The 16,628-nt window shown below is 42.0% G+C and overlaps 1 pseudogene; it reads right to left on the reverse strand.

Annotated features, from left to right (window-relative positions):
• Positions 1–331: 331 nt before the first annotated feature.
• On the reverse strand, positions 332–11,701 carry LOC147457276 (uncharacterized; annotated as a pseudogene).
• Positions 11,702–16,628: the final 4,927 nt, after the last annotated feature.

Raw genomic sequence — 16,628 nt, forward strand, 5'->3', positions numbered from 1 at the left:
CTTGCTTGAACCATTGTCATTGTTGGCTAAGGGTCTGGCACCACATGCTCCACCTATACACCTCATCCAAGGAAGTCGGATGGTCAAACAAGAAGTGGAAATATCCCCCTCTGCCTCTCAAAACCAACTCCAACACATGCATTGGAGCATGTACGTGAATTCTTGCATACCCAATAAACAAGAGACTACTGAGGCAAGAATTGGAACTTCCATCCTTGGATGGACAATGTAAAATCAAAAGAACATCCTCTGCGCCAAGAAGGAAAGAGATCTGCCTTTGTCATCCATAATCCACGATCTGGTACAAAAGTGCAACTGAATCATCAACCTGCTACCCTTGTAGCAAGCGTCTTTTGCCACCGGTCCAAACAGAGAGCATTCGAGAGCGTCTTCTTTCCTGCTTCCCTAGCCGCCATGCATCACTGTCTCCAGATTCTGGATTTTAACCATTTGTTCAAAAACGAGCCACATACACTCCTACTTGGATCTTTTTCTCCAATAGAAAGTGCATATCCTATGTATCTTAGATAATGTCCAGCTAAGGATCCTTGGAGACCATAAGCATACGCAAAAATATCGATTGTAATATTTCTTTCAAGAAAAATGACTTTGTTGCTATTTATAGGAACGTTATAGCCACCCAGTTATCTTTACAATGTCTTCAAAGAAAAAATTGATATGTATGCATCCACAGAATACTTTGAATGGAATATGAAAAGATATGGACTCGCTATTTTTCTATATAAAACTTAAAAGCTACATTTCTACTAAGGTCAGGTGTCCTTGATCCTCATGGTCTCTTCAAAAAGTCATCCTTGTTGTGTGCTTGTACCTTCAAAATAAAAATAAAATTAAGATATGAAAAAAAAAACAACAAAATCAGTGAAGATGACTTGCGCTGATGTTTTCATCACAGACTAGTTGTTTTTCTTTCCAAATGTTGATGGACTCCTCAATCTTCTCATGGTTTTTTGGCTCTTCTACAATTGAAACGATACCTTGAGATCTATTTGTCTTTGCGTCGTCGTCTTTTTCATTTGGAAAGTGAGGGTCCTTAATAGTTTGTTTTGTAGAGAGAAACTTCTCTTTTGTAGGTTCACAATAATACAAAGCCTTATCAACACATATTCTAAGAGCTATTGCTGAGTCAAAACATGTTTCAAGATGATGAACCAATATTTCATTGGTTCATCATCAGTATCCACATTGAAATTCCATCTTTGAGCAAGAATAGTAAGTATTTCATCTTCTCTAAGATTGAAAGCTCTTTGAACATCGATCTATAGGACATACTCATATTCATTGAAAGGGAAGGTCACGGGTGTATGTATGATCATATGTACCCACTTTTCACAATCTCCCCCCCCCCCCCAAGTGTGACACTTACAATGTGACTCAAGCTGCATATCTTGTCAAGAAATGTGGCCTTGCGAGCCTTCAAATGATGCCATGTGGTTTTGTCCGCGTAACTCATCAAGTTACGTCAAGTTACGTGGACGTCTTGCACGGCACCGAGCTCAATGTCACGTGGAGGGTCCGCATAACTCGTCGAATTACATGGATGAACCCTATTTCAAGCATGTAGAGACAAAGAGAGGTCACTCAAGAGGTGAGACTTGTAGAGATGATTGAACATGGACTCACATGCGTGCATGAACTTTTTTGACTAGAATCTTACTAAGGTTCCAACTCAGAGAATTTCTGGATCAAATCGCTTGTCTCTATTGAGACTCTTTCTCCCTCTCTTTCTCTCTCTCTTCATACAATGTGTATAAGAGTCCCTCACCACATGATAAATATCATACCAAGTTTATTGAAAGTATATACATATTCATATCCAAAAATGCATCTATTTGCGTCACCCCTCCTTAGATCCCCGTGGAGATAGAAAAAGAGAGAGAGAGAGAGAGAGAGAGAGAGAGAGAGAGAGAGAGAGAGAGAGAGAGAGAGAGAGAGAGATAAAGAAAGAGTTTTCTTTTTAAATTTTAGTCGCCGCCCCTCCTTGGATCCCCTTGTTGGGGGAGAGAGAGAGAGAGAGAGAGAGAGAGAGAGAAGAAGAGACAAAGAAAGAGTTTTTTTTTAAATTTTAGTTGATGAAAATCTGGTTGAGCTAGTTGTCCAAGTAGACACCAATTTGGTTGATCATATATGCGACAATAAATATGATGATATAGAAAATAATCTAAAAGACCTTTTAGATAAAAAAATCTAGTTAACCATACAAAGAACCACTTAAAAGGGCTTGGAGAAATCTTATAAACAATAGATGACCATATAGACAATCATATGTATGCCTCTATAGAATATCGTAGGCAAAAGGATAGCACTATATTGAGATGACCATATGGATGCCAATAAATGTAGAGGACTATATAAATGTCCATGTAGATTGTCATAGAGACAATCATATGCTAATCCATATAGATGACAATGTATACGACCATATAGAGGCCAATATAGTTTTTTGTAGAGCCCACTATAAAAAGGATCATATCCTAATCCATCATAGAAAGATAATAATGAAGATGAACTTATTGATGATCCACGTAGACAACCAATCTTTGCAAAGTTAACCATGTATATGTCCATGCAGAAAATTGTATAGATGACCATAGAGACAACATTGTAGATGCACTTGTAGAGGACCATATAAACACCTATATAGAAACTATATATACAAGCATGTCCTAATCCATTAGAAAAGGATACCAATGTAGATAACCATATAAAGGTCTACATATATGGCCATAAAGCTAAAGGTCCACATATATAGCCATAAAGCTAATCATATAGATGAAAATATAGATAACCATATAAAGACCCATGTACATGGCCAAAGATCAAACCATACCAGATGATCATATCCTTATCCATGATAGAAGAGCTAAATGGGTTATATGAGCCATATGTCCCATTTTAGCACATATTATGGCTCTTGACCGCCCAAATCATATTGGATGGTTGTGTGACTTTGCAGGAGTGGAGTGAAAGCTACTCACCCCCACTCATGCAAAGTCTCACGGCCATCCATTATGGTTTGGGTGGTCTCGACCCATACCATGCGCTAAAATGGGTTGTATGAGCCATATGTCCCATTTTAGCACATAGTATGGGCCTTCACTGCCCATACAATATCGGATGACTGTGCAAATTTACAGGGGTGGAAAAATGGTGCTCACCCCCACTCGTGAAAAGTCTCATGTCTATCTGATATGATTTGGACTGTCCCGACCCATACTATACGCTAAAATGGGTCGTATGTCTCATACGGCCCACTTGAGCGCATAGTATGGTTCGGGACCGTCCATACCATATTGGATGGCTGTGCAAATTTGCAAGGGTGGAGAAATGATTTTCATCCTCACCCTGCAAAGTCTTATGGCCATCCAATATGGTTTGGGCGGGTTCCGAACCATACTATGCGCTCAAGTGGGCCGTATGAGACAATATACGACCCATTTTAGCACATAGTATGGGTCGGGACTGCCCAAACCATATCACATAGCTGTGAAAATTTGCATGAGTGAGGTTGAGTACATTTTAGCACATAATGAATGATTAAATTTTTAGGGGTGGGGGAATGGTGGTTATCCCCACGCGTGTAAAGTCTTGTGGCCATCCAATATGGTTTGGACAGTCCGGAACCATAATATGTGCTAAAATGGATCATATGGCTCATACGGCCCATTTTAGCGCATAGTATGGGCCTTGACCATCCAAGCCATATCAGATGGCCGTAAGACATGGCACGGATGGAAGTGAGCACCATTCTCTCCCATGTGCAAAGTTGCACATCCATCCAAAATGGTATGGGTAACCAAGTCTCATATTATGCGCTAAAATGGGTTGTGTGAGTCATGTGACCCATTTTTGTGCATAATATGGATTGGGACTGTCCAAACCATATAGGATGGATGTGATACTTTGCATGGGTGGAGGTGAGCACCATTATTTCACTCGTGCAAAGTTACACACCCATCCAAACTGGTATGAGCGATCAAGACCCATACTATGGGTTAAAATGGGATGTATAGCCATACGACCCGTTTTAGAGCAAAGTATGGGTCAGGACTATCCAAATCACGTCAAATGACTGTGAAACATTGCATGGGTAGGGGTGAGCACCATTTTCCACTCGTGCAAAGTTGCACAACCATCGATATGATACAATCCATTTTAGGGCATAGTATGGGTCGAAATCGCCTAAACCATATGAGATGACTATGAAACTTTGCACGGGTGGGGGTGAGCACCATTTCTCCACCCATGCAAAGTTGCACAACCATCCAAGTTTAGGGTTTATGGGTTAGGGATAGGGTTCATGGTTTAGGGGATAGCCATACAACCCATTTAGCGCATAGTATGGGTCATGGCCGCCCAAACCATACTGGATAATTGTGAAACACAATTTCCCCACCAGTCCAAAGTTGCACAGCCATCCGAGTTTAGGATTTATGGGTTAGGGTTTAGGGATTTAGGGTATAGAGTACATGATTTAGGGATTATAACCTTTATGATTTAGGGTTTAGGGTTTATGGGTTAGGATTTAGGGTTTAGAGTAGGGTTTAGAGTTTAGGGTTTAGGACTTAGAGTATAGGGTTTAGGGTTTAGCGTTTGTGGTTCAAGGTTTAAGGTTTAAGGTTTATGGTTTATGGTTTAAGCTTTACGATTTAGGGTTTAGGGTATATGGTTAGGGTTTAGGGTACATGGCTGAGGGTTTAGGGTTTAGAGTTCAATGTTTAAGGTTTTGGGTTTATGGTTTAGGAAATAGGTTCAGAGTTTAGGATTTAAAACTTATAGTATGGTTCGGGACTGTACAAATCATATCCGATGGTGACAAGTCTTTTCTCAAGTGGGGGTGAGCACCATTTCCCCATCCATTCATAGTTGCACAATCATTTGATATGGTTTGCGCAGTCAAGGTCCATACTATGCGCTAAAATGAATCATATGGCTCATACGACCCATTTCAACGCATAGTATGGACCTTGACCGCCCAAACTATATCGGATGGCCATGAGAGTTTTCATGGGTAGGGGTGAGCACCATTTCCTCACCTTGCAAAGTTATAAAACCATCTAAACTGGTATGGGTGTGCAGGTCCATACTATGTGCTAAAATGGGCCGTGTATGCCATACGGTTCGTTTTAGCGCATAGTATGGTTTGGGACTACCCAAACCATATCATATGGCCACAAGTCTTTTCACGGGTGGGGGTGAGAACCGTTCTCCAATCCCTGTAAGGTTGCACAACCTTCCGATATGGTTTGAGGGGTCAAGGCTTATACTATGTGCTAAAATGGGTCGTATGAGCCATACGACCCATTTTAGCGCATAATATGATTCCGGATAGTCCATCGGATGAACACAAGACTTTGTACGGATGGGGGTGAGCACCATTCCTCTACGCATGCAAAGTTGCACAACCATCTGATGTGGTATGGACAGTCAGGCCCATACTATGCGCTAAAATGGACCCTATGAGCCATAGGAGCCATTTTAGCGCATATCATGGGTCGGGACTACCCAAACCATATTGGATGGCTCTGAAAATTTTCATGGGTAGGATTGAGCACCAATCCTCCACCTGTGAAAATTTTCACAGCCATCTAATATGATATGGGCAGTCAAGGCCCAAACTATGCGCTAAAATGGACCCTATGGCTCATACGACCCATTTTAGGGCATAGTATGAGTTGGGACCATCCAAACCATATCGGCAGATGGCAGTGAGACTTTGCATAGGTGGGGTGAGAACCATTCTCCAATCCCTACAAATTTTCACAGTAATAAAATATGGTTTGGGCGATCAAGGTCCATACTATGTACTAAAATGGTTTGTATGGCTCAAATGGTCAATTTTAGCGTATATTATGTATCGGGACCTCCCAAACGATATCGGATGGACACAAAAATTTTCATGGGTGGAGGTGAGTACTATTTCCCTACCCGTGCAAAGTTGCATAACCATCTGAACTACTATCGGGGGTCAAGGCCCATACTATACTGTAAAATGGGTCATATGGCTCGTACGGCCCATTTTAGCGTATAGTATGGTTAGGGACCACCCAAACCATATTGGATGGCTAGGAGACTTTGCATGCATGGATTTGAGCACCATTTCTCCATGCCTACAAAGTCTTGTGGACATCCTTGTAGTTATAACACAGGTGGCCCCGTCGACGCTATCGGCCCCGTCACGGTGTTATTGGTCATGTTGTTGTCTGCTTCGTTCTTCACACACCTTGATCCTCGCCGACACACCTGTCTATCCACGTTGCCCCATCGTTGCACCCATGCACGGTCCATCGGCCTCGCCGATGCTACCATCCCCATCACGGTGGAGTCGGCAATGGCATCGTCCGCTCCATGCTTCATGCACCTGTTGATTCTCACCAACATACCCGTCGCATCGGCTCACCCATCGATCGACGTCGCCTTCAAGCATCCGTTCGCTTGTCCACTCCCGTTAGCCCACTCCGTCTAGTCATCGAAGCCTCACACGAACGGTCCCTTGGCTGTCCTCCCTTGACATAGTTGGCCATGTCGGTGCACCCGACCTTGATCGGCTCTTTCACAGTGCCATCGATGATATACATCGACCCAACCATCATCTTGCGCCATCTCGTCAACGCGTCCGTGCGCTCAGTTGTCCTTCATCGACGTAGTCAACCACGTCACGATGGAGTCACCGATGGCTTAGTCAAGCACCTGTTGGCCCTCGTCCGCGGGCCCGACTCCTCACCCCATCACATGCCATCCCATTGTCACACCGAGTGTTGTCCGTGGACACATCGTTCACATCGTCGACCATTGCATCCTCTCATGACAAGCCTTCTCTTGGCCTTCCCCCAACTAGGGGGTTTCCCCCGTTTGGTAGCTAGTAGGGTTCAAACGCATTGTGTGGTTTCTCGGGATCGCGGGGTTCATGCCCAACCGTGGGGTTCAAGTGCCCTTGACCGTGGGGTTCATGCTTGGGATTTCTATCCGGGTTGCCATGGTGCTTGGGGGGTTTACTGACCTGCATTGAATTGTGTGCAACTATAAGGGTAGTGGTGCTTGGTTGAGACGAAAACTGGGCGGGCCGCAGATCGAGGGATGGGTGAGGTGAAGCGACGAGTTTCTCGCACCCCTCTTATGAGGTTGGGATACAATCCCTCCCTTGGGCGAGTGCGAAGGTTACCTTTCTACCGACGGGCTTGGCTACTTTTGGGCCATTTTGGGGTCTCACGGGGCTCGACGCGCTCAGGGTGGCCAACGAGGTTCAATGAGTGATGGCGGGCCGTGTTCAGGGCCACGACGCTAACGACGGTGAGCTCCCACTTAGGCCGTGGTGCGTTCAAGTGTGGCTTGTATCGATATGGAAGGTCTAGAACTCGTGTGCATTAAGTAGACCAAAAGTTTGTTGAAATTCAATAATATTTTAAATAAATAGAATTTTATTTTTAATTTACACTTTTAAAAAAAACTACAGAAAAATATATTTTTTGGCTTAAATTGCCATGTAAGTAATAAGGTTGAGGTATCTTCATTTTTAATTTATTTACATTAATTTTTTAAAATTAAAAAATGACATGGGTATTGAGGTGGCTATGCATGATGCATGAATGACATGGTCATCCATGTGGAAAGCTGAAGTGGATGATTGATGACCTGGAATGCATAGGTGGAAATATGAGGTGGCAGATGGGATCTGCCATGTCATATGATGACGTTGGAAAGGGGGAAGTCGGAAAACCACCAGCACACTCAGTGAATGCCTCTCTATAGCCGAGTGATTCCACAACACCACAATCCACTATCTAACACACAACTAGAAACTTGATTTGCAATTGACTATTGAATTTGCTCAAACCTGAATATCCCCGACTGCCCATACCCAACCTCCCATCATGCAATCATAGCACCAAGCCTCAACCTTTAAGAGCACCCGATCCCATAAATATGTAATCAAGAGTAGGCCAACACATACGGATACTTTCATAACCATGGCATACACAGACACTTTGAAATGACTGGTACACGCCACATTTAGATAGAAAGTACCCACACACAAGATCCACTCACACATATGACATCCACATAAGCATGTGCAAGGGGGAAAGAAAAATGATATATGTCCACGAAAAACAACAAGCATATGGAGACTAGAGATAATTCAATTGGCTTAAATTAGAGCAAGCACTATACTGATGGGTTTCAAAAAGACGTGCTCCTTGGTGAAGCTTTCAACAAGCTCTTGGTGGATTATGAGTAAGGGAATGGCCCGATTTTCCTCATCCTCTTCCTGCAACCCTTCAATTCTTTGGCCCGGCTCTAGATAGCTTGCATCTTCACTTCTTTATGCACCTAGATAGCTCCCGCAGCATCTCTTGTGTCCTCTCTTGGCGTCCGCCAACCTACAACTGACGGCCTTGCATGCAGCTCCCGAAGGCAAGCCTCTTCAACCATTAGAACTCACCACTCCCCTTTCATACATTTCCTTCAACCAGCACTCCCTCTCAACTTAGCATGGTTTTCTTGCTGCTCTGCTCACAACACCTTCTCTTGTATCAATAGCAGCCCAATTGCCTCCTCCCTTGGCGACCAGTAGCAACCAAAGGTAATGCTTTTCCCCTCAATAGCTTCCTCCTCTGCACAGTAGACACGCCTCCCTGCTCTCATGCATTGCGACCAATTTCCCTCATGCTCCCTTCCACACCTTTGGCTCCCTCTCCTCTTCTGCAGCGCTCCCTTGAGGCCCCCAATCACTGGCGGTCCTCCTCTTGCCGGCCTCTTGCAGCCTGCAGACCTGTCCGTGCACCCTCTCCCCCTTCTCAGATGGCACCCCTCAACCCTTGAAAAGCCACCTCCTTCTTCTGCTCCTCGTCGGCTCCTGGCGGCCTCTTCCTTCATGCAGGCCGTTGGCGGCTCATTCTCTTGCTCACGCCCTGGCCACTCCCACTTGTGATATGGCCGCCACTACCTGCAGCCCCTTCCACAGCCGGTTGCCCCTGCTCGTCTCCTTCTCTGCCTTCAAAACCACCCGCCTTCTCTGGTCTGGCCTGCCCCTTGGCGCCCCCCACTCCTTCGTTCACCACCTGGCCTTCCTTCATGCGACGTCCTGCAGCGCCACCTTCTATCGCAGACCTACGTTTTTTTGTTTTTCCTTTTAATACCTCAAAGCTCTTCTTTTTTTAGGTCTTGCTTGGCGACCGGTCCCACCACCCGGGAGCCCATCTCCACTCGAATCTTCATACAAAGGACCTTTGCTCACGCTGATGATGACATGGCCACAACCGACCATAACGGAATATAATCAACTCTTTAAAAAAACAAGTTCCAAAATATCTACTGAGAATAGCTTTATCGTCCCGATCGTCGACAACATCAAAGGGATATCCACCTACTCGGGGATTTGATCGACAAACAAAAAACTCATATCCTCAAGCACATGAAAAGCCCTGCACCTGCTGATCTTGACCATCCATTTTGGCATACATACCATAGCTGCTTCCGACTATTAACAAAGCTCAAAAAAAAAATACTTGACCTGCAAAGGGCCGCACTTGACATGCATACCGTTGCGGTGCTTACTGTACCCTGCATCTAGTAGCTGCTCAAGCATTGAGTCATCAACATGATAACTTTCACACAGGTGTCGCTCGCTTCTCCTTGGGTCGACACAAACTGGGTGCACCAACGTATCAAAATGGTGATATGTAATAATTAGGTGACAAAAAAGGAGACTGATGAGTTGGCAAGGTGGTAATGTAGCATGCTTGGTGGCTCATGAGGTGGCGAGTGATGTGGCAAGCCATGCAAGCAATACTTACATGTGGCATGTGAGGTGGTGGATGACATGGCACTTAAGGTGAAGTGGTATGCAAGGTGGCAGTGGATGGTGGTGGATGAGTTGGCAATTAGAATGACATGGCAAGACAAGGTGGCATTGGAGGGTGGTGGATGAGTTGGCAATTACAGTGACATAGCAAGCCAAGTGCTAAGGTCAAAGTGTTGACTGTGGTGATGTGGAAGGTGAGATGGGGTGATGACATGGACCTTTGGTGACGTGGTGGCCTCGTTGTATGAGGTGGACTAGCAACTAGGATTGGGACAGTAGAGCCAATCCATGGTTGGTTGACAAGTGTCAAAATTTCTAGGTTTGGTATTTTACTAAACCTAAGGAGGCACACAAGTGAATGGTGCAAGTGAAAAAAAATAAAAGAATGAAAAAGTATCTTTCCCTCACTCAAATTGACTAAATTTTGTTTGTATGAGGATCTTACACTAAACGTTATGACGTATATGAAAATCAAAATGAGTGGCAGTGTACATAATTTATTAGATTAAAAAAAAACTATGTCAAGGTCCTCTAAGCAGTCGTTGTTATTTTCTAAGGTAGATCTTTAAAAAATAAATTGTCGAAGTTTAAGTTTCTTTGCATGGTCATAGTCGTTGGGTCATAATCTATAAAATGACTGTTGGATCTCTCAAAATAAGTTTTACATCATTTGAAACATCTGGTGTTAAAAAATTAGGTTTTTGTAAAAAGAAATTCTTACAAAGAAAAATAATAATTATTATACAAAGATCCAAAAATGTCAATAAATCAAGTTAAATTTCTTTCCAAGTGAACTTTTGATGTGCAAAAGGTAAGTAAAGAAGAAAAGCCCATAAAAAGCTATAAGTATTTTGTCAAGGTCAAAATGTTGTGACAATGTCGGACAAGCTGAGCCAGATTAGTCCTTGCACAATAAAATTTTCATTTAGATGTGAAAAAATGAAGATTAGAGATTCCCATTGTGTTTGCAACTATGTGCTTTGTGTGGCTACCAAATCTTGCTTCTTCAATGTAAGTGCAAGAAAGTCAAATGTATGTAGGAGTGACAAAAAAGAGACTGTTTTTTGGTTGTCTTGGTGGGGGAAACTGCTGAAAGTGGGTACACCTTATCATGCATACACCCTCGGAAGAACAAGTAAAGGTAAGTGTTCCACATGCTTAATAAAGCTTTCAAAGACCTTGGGATATGATTCTTGCAAGATCAAGATTTTCAAATTCTTGTTCTTCTGATAACATATTGAGCTCTTCTTCAAATTCAACATCTTCATTAACCTCTCCACTAATAGGACTATTAGTGTCTTCCTCTTTGACTCCCCTTCATCATCTCAAATAAAAACAAGTACACTAAGAAGCCCTCATTTTTCTTAAGGAGTCGACACTTATGTTTGTACTTTGGACAATGAAAGAGAACGAGTTTCCTATTCTCAATAATTGCAGTATATTTTTGTTTAGTCTTGAAGTGGCTAATGGAAAATCTTTTACCAGATCTATTTCATGTACATATACTTCTCTGAGGTAGGTTATCTCTCTAGCCTTCACTAGTTGGTCATAATCTAAAGCTTGCTCCTCCAGGAAAGATGAATGAAATGATAATATTTTTGAGATATCAAGAGGAGTATTAAACATTTTGTAGTAGAGCTCATAATCATTAAGGGCTTTGCTATCATAATTCTCTATAAGAAAACTCTCTAGGTCCTCTATTTCTATCTCACAAAAACCAATAAAATATTAATATGCACAATTGCTTTTCTCTGTTAGCTATTTTTATAGCACATAGTTACCTATTTTGGTTTTCTTTTTCTCAGGCTCTTCCAAACCATCATATATACTTGAGGACTTATCTTTGGAAATGTCATCTTGGTTTTCTTGCATAGCCATGGTTTGTATCACAAAAAAATAAAAATATATATTCTTTCTTAGGCTCACCAAATATTCGAGGCTTAGAACCATATTATTATCAAAATCCTCGATAAATGGATAATATTTAAACATTATTTTTTGTTAAGGAATTTAGTTTACTTATTCAAATTTAAAATTTGCACACAAAAGAATGGTAAAAAAAGCCCAAATTTACACAGCTTACGATAATTGCATGTTATATTTTTGCTTAAATATTTCCTTGCGCTCTACTTTGCAAAATCTTTCATTGTAACCAATACTATTGACTAAAACATTCATTATTATATCCCAAATGTATACTATAACCCACCTCGCACCTTTCAAGCATATACTATAACCCATTCTGGATATATTACATATTGGCATAAGCCATGCACCCAAGCAAGTCTACCTTTAATAATAGCTAATGTTAACTATTTTATCTCGCGAGTAAATTTTAGTTTGGACGTATGATTTTATTTTGTGATTTAACTTACATTTGTTCAAACCGAGGAATCTTGGAATCAATGATCATGCTTCTAAGCCATTAGGTTCAAAATTGATAGGTCTTTCTAGTTCACTAGTGGAAATGTAACAACACATCAAAATAATCTTTCTGCAATATTTCATACGAGAAAAAATAAAGTAGTTTATACCTAGATAAATCCATGATAAGCCCACATTCACCCTTAAAAGAAAGTGCAAGGTATAGACTCATGGTATTCACCCAAAAGATAATGTAACAATCATCTCTATCACGCATGATGTTAACATTCTATGACATCCCCACCCATTGTTAGTGTTGTTACCATATACATGTGGTAGTGATGTGTGTGAACACACTAGGACCGCCGGGGCATTTTTCCCCTCTTTAGGATGTTTTTTTCTCCGAGCATTGTATATACGCCCATCACTCTAGGGCAATCTATCTTTCCATTGCACACTAAGTAATACATTCTTAGTTGTGTGCCTTGAGCTTCCTTCGTCTTCTCCAAGCTGTGTGCGTTTCTCTACAACCCTAATTCCAACAATTGGTATTATAGCAGGTTGTGTCCTCCTAGGCTCAGTCGCTAGCAGCTCCAGCACACGCCTGCTCACTTTCTCCTATTTCTGTGAGCTTTGGCGAGCGTTCAGGTTAGATTTCTGATTCGGGCTCATTTCGGCCTCGGTTCCCACTACAGGTAGGTCTGCACAGTCAATTTTGTCATTTTGTGCAAAATTTCTGTTAGAACCTTTTTTTGCATAACAGGTGCCTTACAGTCTTCTACGGTTTGTGCTAAATAGCACGTGTTGTTCCCACTTTGTTTGTCCTCTTTTTGGGAAGTTTTCACATCACAGGTGCAACATTTACCATGGCTGACAATAACACGGATGTGTTCAAGATGTTTGCTATTGTTGAGGACAGGTTGGACGGGGAAAATTACCCTATGTGGGCTTATATGATGCCACATGTTCTTGTGTCAAAGGGCGTTTGGAATATTGTGCAGAGCGTTGATGTACGTCCTGGTTCTGAGGATGCGGGCGATGTTGAGGATGTTGCAGGTCTTGCTGCAAGAATTGCTGCTATTAGAGTTATTTTTCCTACGGCAGAACAATCTCGTTGGGATGTAAAGGATACGCAAGCTCATGCATTGATTGCGTTATCTGTGAAGCGCACCATTGTTCCTCACATTCGTTCAGAAAAATCTGCAAAACAGGCTTGGGATATTTTGACTGGTCTTTATGCAAGTCGCAATGAGGCTAAAATTTCTTTGTTGCGTAAAGAGCTCGAGTCGAAGATTATGCATGAGGAAAATGATATGGACACTTTCCTTGCTGGTGTCAAGGACATCAATGAGCAACTTATTTCTGCAGGTGAAGTCATTTCAGACAGTTCCCTTGTGCAGACTGTTCTTGATGCCTTACCGGATTCTTACCAGACTTTTGCTAGTACTTGGAGACTTATGACCCAAGGAAATCTTGAAGTTGTCAAGTTTGATGCATTATGCACATTGCTCTTGCAAGAGTCACTTTCCCAAAAAAACGGGATTAAACAACGTGCAGTTGAACATGCTTTTATTGCTTCTCAAAAAAAGGGTGGTAACAGTAATGCAGCCACTTCTTATGGTTCTACTTCGAGTGGCAAAACTTTTGTTCCCAATGCTTCTGCTGGCAGCACTTCGTTTAGCAATTCTGGTAATAAGGGCAAAAAGAAGATGTGTTGCCATTATTGTAATGCTAATGATCACATGATCAAGCAATGTCCTAAGTTGAAGGCCAAAGAGTCTAAGAAGAAAGAGGGTGGTTCCACTGCAAATGCTAGTTCCACTATAAATGCAACCATTGTTGAGTCTTATGTAGTCTTCTGTAAAAGGATACCTGTGATGCTGATGTTGATGCAGAATGGGCTTTTAGTGCAGAGTGCACTTATAATCCTGCTGTCCATGATGCATGCTTGTCATTTGCTACAGATTCACATGTGTGGTATTTCGACAGCGGTGCTACAAAGCACATTACCTCACATCGTAAATTGTTCACCTCTCTCGAGTCTGTCCCTCATGGGGATTGAGTCACTTGTGCCAACAATGCCTCTTATCCAGTTCATGGGGTTAGAAAGATTGTGCTTACCGTTGCAAATGGCAGTTTTTCACACTTGTTGTTTCACTTTATGTACTTGGAATCAAGAAGAATCTTTTGTCTGTATCCGCACTTCTTGACTTGGACTTGTAGTCAAATTTGTGGATGACAGATGTACAGTTCATGATCTCAGTTTTGGTGATGAAATTGTTGCATCTGGCCTTTTATGTCATGGGTTGTATAAGCTCACTTTGTATGACAAATGTGGACAAAATTTTGCAAATGTAGTTGCAGATTCAAGGGCTATTTCCCCGCTATTTCAGATGCAAAAATTTGGCATGCACATTTTCGGCATCTGAATTTTGTCAGCTTGCTGGGTTTGCAAAAATCTGATATGGTTGCTTCTTTGCCGCCTCTTGAAGCACTATCAAACATGTTTGTGAAGGCTGTATTTTGAGTAAAATGCAACGTTCTAAGTTTCCAAAGGATGGTTCAGGTAGGGCCACATGCAGGTTGCAGCTTGTGCATAGTGATGTTTGTGGGCCCATGCAAACTCTGTCCTTGGGCAATTACCTGTACTTTGTGACTTTCATTGATGATTATTTCGGGCATGCATGGGTATTTCCTCTTAAAGCAAAGTCGAAAGTTTTTATGTGCTTCAAACAATTTGTGGCTATGGCTGAAAATGTATCGAAATGTACTATGGGCACCCTGCATTCTGATCGAGGGGGGAATATATGTCTCATGAATTTAATGCATTTCTGGCTAGTCGTGGGATAAAACACCAATGTATAGTGTTGTATATGCCTCAGGAAAATGGTGTTGCTGAGAGGAAAAACAAGTCTCTTACGGAAATGGCAAGATGTATAGTCAAGAGTCAAGCTTTACCACATTCGTTTTGGCTCGAGGTTGTCAGGTGTGCCACTTATGTACTCAACACGTGTCCTACAAAAGCGTTGCAGTCTATGACTCCATATGAAGCATGACATGATAGAAAGCCATCTATTGAGCACATGCGTGTTTCTGGCTGTTTGGCTTATGGTTTAGTGCCACAAGTGTAGCACAAAAAATTGGATGATAAGGTTGTCAAATGTATTTTTGTTGGTTATAGTGCTGAAAGCAAAGGTTACAGGTTGTATCATCTGCAAACAAAGCGTATTTTGGTTTCATGGGATGTAGTGTCTGTGAAAGATTATTCAGCCCTTGCTGTCATATACTAGAGACAGTAATGTAAGCTCATAGGACATTTATGACACTTTGTTGCCTCTTTTCAGTGGTGGAATTTCGAATGTAAATTCCAATGAGGCAAATGTACAGCTTGTGGGGGTTTCCGAAAATGTTATAGATCACCCAATTATTGATGTAGATGTACATGATATACTTGATGAGGAAAGGGCTAAAAATGAGCAGGCTAGAGGTATGCCAAAATGGTTGGTGCACACTTTGCGTGAGAGTAAATTGGATGCACCTTTGTCTAGTAGTACTCATTCACGCTCTTGCCATGCATCTTATGCATAAGATTCTTATGTTTTGGCTGTGTCTAGCTTACATGATGTTGAGGAACCTCTGTCTTTTGATATGAAGCACAAAATCCAGAAAATTGGATGACTGCCATGCATTCAGAATATGACGCACTTATAGAAAATGACACATGGACTTTATGTGATTTGCCTCCTAGAAAAAGGCCATTGGTATGAAGTGGGTTTACAAGTTGAAACGCAAGCTGGATGGTGAGATTGATCACCATAAGGCTCGACTTGTTGCAAAGGGTTATGCACAGCAAAAAGGCATAGATTATGAAGAGCCTTTTGCGCCGACTTGTCGTACGACTACTGTGCATTTTCTATGTGCATTGGCAGCTCATTTTGGTTGGGATGTACATCAATCAGACATTGTTATCGCTTTCTTGAATGGTGACATATTTAAGGAAGTTTAAGTAACGCAGCCTCGCGATTTTGTCAAGAAAGGACGAGAGGACAAAGTGTGCAAATGTAACAAGGCTTTGTATGGATTGAAGCAATCTCCTTGTGCTTGGTATGAGAAAGCTGACACTCATTTGGTCAAACAAGGCTTTCGTAACCATCCAACAAAAAGCACACTATATGTAAAGTGTGAGGGTGATGTACTTGTCATTGTGGTTCTTTATGTAGAGGAGGAGGGTTTTCTCCCCGTGCATTGTATATACGCTCATTATTCTAGGGCTATCTATCTTTCCATTGCACACTAAGTAACACACGCTCTATTGTGTGCCTTGAGCTTCCTTTGTCTTCTCCAAGATGTGTGTGTTTCTCTGCAACCCTAATTCCAACAATTGGTATCAAAGCAGGTTGCGTCCTCCGGGGCTTAGTCGTCAGCTGCTCCAGCACACGCC

Source organism: Adiantum capillus-veneris, chromosome 5 (genome assembly GCF_014529385.1).
Source record: "Adiantum capillus-veneris isolate H3 chromosome 5, ASM1452938v2, whole genome shotgun sequence".
NCBI lineage: Eukaryota > Viridiplantae > Streptophyta > Polypodiopsida > Polypodiales > Pteridaceae > Adiantum > Adiantum capillus-veneris.